General features: G+C 40.2%; 1 pseudogene; it reads right to left on the minus strand.

Moving 5' to 3' along the window:
* Positions 1-4117: 4117 nt before the first annotated feature.
* LOC120614327 (uncharacterized) lies at positions 4118-4236 on the minus strand (annotated as a pseudogene).
* Positions 4237-5280: the final 1044 nt, after the last annotated feature.

Consider the following 5280-nt stretch of genomic DNA (forward strand, 5'->3'; position numbering starts at 1 on the left):
AATAAAATAGAAATAAAATGCAACCAAATTGGAAAGCAAGAAGGAAAATTGTCATTATTAGCAGATGACATGATGCTGTATTAGAGAACCTTTGAATTTTTTTTCCACCAAAAAAATTATTAGAACTAATAAATGAATCAATAAAGTAGCAGGATACAAAAATAATATTCCAAAACTGGTTCTATTTTTATATACCAATAATAAACTATCAGAAAGAGATATTAAGAAAATAATATCACTGATAATTGCATTGAAAAATAAAATACATAGGAATAAATTTAATCGAGGAGATAAAATACCTGTACTCAGAAAACAATGACATTAAAAAAGAAATTGAAGAAGACAGAAAGAAATGGAAGGATATACCTTTACATAGGGACTCAGTATGTCTCCTTCTTCAGTAGGCTCCGCCAGCAGCTCTGCTTGAAACTGCACTAATCCCAATAGATAGTGCAGTTGACATGACAGGGGCTTGCAGAGAACTGCGCCCGCTGCTTTAGGTACCTCTCTTGGACAATGTGGAGGGTCTGTGCAATTTCCATACAGGGAGTCTTCCCTAAGACCACAGCCACCCCTCCACGGGGTGCATGGACTCACGGTTACAGGATTAGGGTCAGTTATGGCATCATGGCTAGAAGGGCTGCATATATGGCAGCCAGTCGTTTCTCTATCAGAGAATACCGCGCTTCAGCGCTTTTCCACAATTGAAACCAGAAGCCTATTGTCACCTTCCAGGAACCATGCTTCTGTCACAAGCCTCATCCAAATCCTGTATCATCTACCTGCACCATAAGCAGGAATGGGAGGGCTGGATGTACTACGTGTAGAGTTTGGGCTTGTGCTACAGATTGCTTTGTAGCCCTAAAGGCCTCTTCTATCTCAGGGGTCCAATCCCACTGGGCACAGTGCAGGGATTGCATCAAGGAGGCCAAATGGAGGATGAACACTCTCCCAAACTCCAGCAGTCCCAAATAGGTTTGGAGCTACTTCACAGTCTCAGGTCAGGGATATGCCTGTATCTTATCAATCACCGCCTCTGGCATTACTTTTGTCTTACCAGACCAGACAACTCCCAAGAATTTAACAGAGAACCCAGATCCCTAGACCTTGTCCTCGTTGACTGCCCAACTCCAGTCGGCAAAAGCTTCTCGCAGGCTGGTTGCTGCTGCTTCTAGTTCTGTAAGAGAATCAGAAGTTAGCATTATATCATCAATGTAATGATACAAGTGCACTGCAGGCAGTCATTTCCACATGGCTAAATCTTGAGCCACGAGACCATGGCACAGAGTGGGGCTAGAGAAAAAGGCATTTGCCAAGTTCACCACATAATGGTATCATCCAAGTTCATGTGACAATTGGTCCATATGTACATGACATTCAGCAGGGCAGCATGCAGAGGTGGCATAACCTTATTCATTTCCTAAGGCCACAGGTCCACTATCTCTCCCACTAACAAGGTGCCCTGGACAAATCCCTAATCAGGGAGATAATTGGCCAGTCGTATTTCATAGGTTGTGGCTTTCCCAGAAAGAAAAGTGAATTGCTGGTCAGAGGGCAGATGATTCCACAGTGCCAGTAGCACTTCATTAGATTGCTGCTCAATCTTTTCTGCAGTGACCCCTGCTACGAGGAGATCAAATCGCATTTGCCTATGGCTCACTTTCATGGCAAAAGGGCTGGGTGCAGCTCCACTCCTGGTTTTTGGCCACGCCTCCAACCATGCACTGACCAGACTGGGATTGAGATGGACAGTTCAGATCACACTTAAGTGGAACACTCCTTGAGTTTCGCTTCCACATCCCCCAACCTAGCCATAGTGGCGTCACCTCGTGGATCTGCCTATCCAAGTAAGGGGCCAGCAATGCCACCATGGCGCCGAAAATACTGGCTAGGCCAGAAATCAAAATCAAGTTCTTCATATGGGTTGTAAATACCTCTTCATCGGGGCTTGTATACTGGGCGCGAAACATCATCTGTCACATGCTCATTTCCTGAATTATCTGGACCAGATCTAAGTACGTGGTCCATCTGCTCACAGTCTCTGGCAGCTCCCCCTGGTCAGCCTACACTGTCCGTGCAGTGGACATGAGCCAGTTAATCAGGGCGTGATTGCCTGCACCCCGCACAAACGCATCACATTCTGGAGGTGCTTTCTGAGGGATGATATCACTGTTATGGAGGCCAACTGATCCATCTCTTCCTGAGCTAATTCAGTCCCTTCAGCCTCATAATCCCATAGCCTCAGCAGACACCCTGGAACCATCTCCCCACTCTCTGTTGTACCTGTTTTGTCAGGTCTCGGAGTCCAGCAGAGGTGTACTGGATAAAGGTGGTTTGCTTTTTAGCCTTGGGGGCGCTGTCAGCTTGCTCCTCTCTCTCTTCCTCCCCACCCCTCACAACAGCTGTTCCACTTCAACCTGCTGCCATATCATCGGTGGTGCCTGCTACTGTATCGCAGGTACGCTCCCAGACTGGAACGATGACAGCGACCCTTCAGAGCCCTGAAGCATGCATTCTGCTGCTGCCAGCTGCCATTCCAGTGCTTCTTCCGGACGTTGCAGTTGCTGCATCCACTAAGCCTGATCCTGAACCTCCAGGCTGGCCTGCTGCAGCACCACCAGGAACATCCAGGCTATCTGACCTGCTGCTTCCTGGTGAGCGGTTGGGACATTCGGCTCCAACATCTCCAGGGCTGTCCACATGTCCTTCGGACACGGCTTCACTCCATCTCAATCCTCCATAAAAATAAATAAATAAATAAATGTTTGCTGGGCTATCTTTACCTATGGGACTCAGAGAAGACTTTCATCAAATGGACCTTGCTAAGTTCTTCTCTATCAAATAGTAGTTTATATTAAACTATAGTTATCAGCAATGATATTTCTCTTCTTGGAGCAAGAAGTTAGAGAGAAGGTTAAAGATTTTTTCCTGAGTATTTTGTTTCTTAAAAATAACCAGCTTAAAATAATCAATGGCCCAAAAGTTATATTTTGGGATGGCAAACTTTGCTTTCCTTCACTGGTAACTAATCTTTTCATTCTATTTCTCTTTTACTGTTGTTATAACTTCTAAAATACTCGTATATATTTTGAATCCAAATGTCACAAAAGGAAGAAGCTGATTTTGTTCATAAAGAATTCCATACAGAATGTTCAATGGGGGCAGAATTCATGCCAGGCCACGTCACAACCTGCTGGCCTTCCGTGGGTGTTTCATTTCATTCTATAATCTTTGGCTAAGATTAGATTTCTGGTCCAGTCGATTGTAGACCAGAGTAGCCAGATCCCATGGCATAAAGAGTGAGGCACTGTAGACAAAAAAATCACTTTTAAATAATTTTTCTAGAAAAGTGCATTATGTACATTGAGACTCTCTGGGAATTTCCACTATTATTTAGTGCTTAATTAATTGATATTCTTTAATTATTTAGTGTGCATTATTTTTTATCTCACCAAGCAAGGTTATATCAGAAATTATCTCTTATCAACACTGTTACATTTGTTATTGATATTTAATAAACACATTTTGATGGATTGATCAAATAGTTAAGAGGAATGTCAAGGAGAGTAATGAGTTCAAGACAAGTTAAAATTAATTGTGTAAAGACAATAGAGCACAGAAAAATCTGGGCTGGACTATTTAGGCAAAGGTTTACAAAATTATAAGATGAAAGAAGAAAGAGGAGAAAAATACCAAATGTACAGGAAAAACAGGGTCTTATGTTAAAAACAATAATAAGATGAAAATCCCAGTTATTTACCTGAAGGGTATAATAGGAAATAATTATATAAAAATATACTGCAGAAAGAAAGAGAGGGGGCAAATTGCTTGAAGCAGGAGGAGAAGATGTATGATTAATATCCCCCAAACTATAGCAAGTCCTAATGCAAAATATTTTGCGGAGAAAAATAATTGGATATAAAATGATTTTCAAAAATATTTTATCTGGAAGAAATAAATATCTTTGATAAGTGAAATAAAGGAACCCTTGATTTAACTTCCTATACGGCTAGAAAGTAATACCTAAAACTATCCTGCATAGATTAATTATGACAGTGGACTGAAAAGTACTAACAATGATAGTTTATGATTAACTTCTTTTTTTTCTTTTTTTTAATCCCTACAGCACCTGGTATTCCTATGTGGTCTCCCATCCAAATACTAACCAGGCACAACCCTACTTAGCTTCCGAGATCAGATGAAATCGAGGACGTTCAGGGTGTCATAGCCGTAGACAGTTTATGATTAACATTTAATCACAAATCCCAGCCTCAAAAGTTTAAAGTATCTTTAATTTTAGAGAGAAAAACACTTAAATTTTCAAATCTTAGATACAGGCTCAGCAATTTTAGTAACTAACATCATTAACAATATTCACTTTAGTTACACTTTCTAATTTTGCATATATTTTTCCAGATGGTCGTGGAATATTTATAGCACAAGAGTTTTTTCCTTAATAATAATATGGACTTATAATTTTGTTATAATTTTCTGTAAAAAGTAAAGAATTTAAGTGGAAGGAATTTCTAAATGAATGTTAACTTTCAGACAAGATTTGGGGGCAAAAGTTTTATTGCAATGAGTTTCTTAAGAAGGATGTTGTCTGTGAGCATCTACATATAAATATGGTTAGATGTCACATACGTGGTAAGATTCAATTTGCTTCTGTGCTTTGGTACAGCACTGCAGGATTGGAAAATTTCCCAGACTTACTAGGCTGAATATGAATTCTCACCTCCCTCAAACTTCTGCATTTAGTGAGTGCCTTTCCCAATTACAGCTACAATCTGACAATAACCAACCATTGCCTTTAATGATAAACAAAGAAAGCTAAGAGGCTTGAAGCTAAAAGAGATAAGTGAATGTAATTTCTAATCACACACTTTTCTACATCAGGGGCCAATCACTGTGTATAATTATCACAGATGCATTATTGGGAAATAGTAAATAATACATTATAAGGATATAGTAGGTGTGAGGTAATGGCAAATTTAGTGGCCCTATTTATTTATTAAAATAGCAACACATAATCTAACAGTAAAAGCATTTTATTCATAGAGAGACAAATTTCTCCACAATAAGAGCAAATGATGAAGAGTTCTGATTCTGGTCAAGACGGCAGAGTAGGTAAACACTGTGATTGCCTCCTCTTACGACCACATCAAAATTACAACTAAACTACAGAAAAAACATCAGTGCAAATCACCTGAAGTCTAGCTGAACAGAACTTCCATAACAAGACATACAGAAAACTGGTAGGAGGGGAGGAGATGCAGAATG

This window comes from Pteropus medius, unplaced genomic scaffold (assembly GCF_902729225.1).
Source record: "Pteropus medius unplaced genomic scaffold, Ma_sr-lr_union100, whole genome shotgun sequence".
In the NCBI taxonomy this organism is placed as follows: Eukaryota; Metazoa; Chordata; class Mammalia; order Chiroptera; family Pteropodidae; genus Pteropus; species Pteropus medius.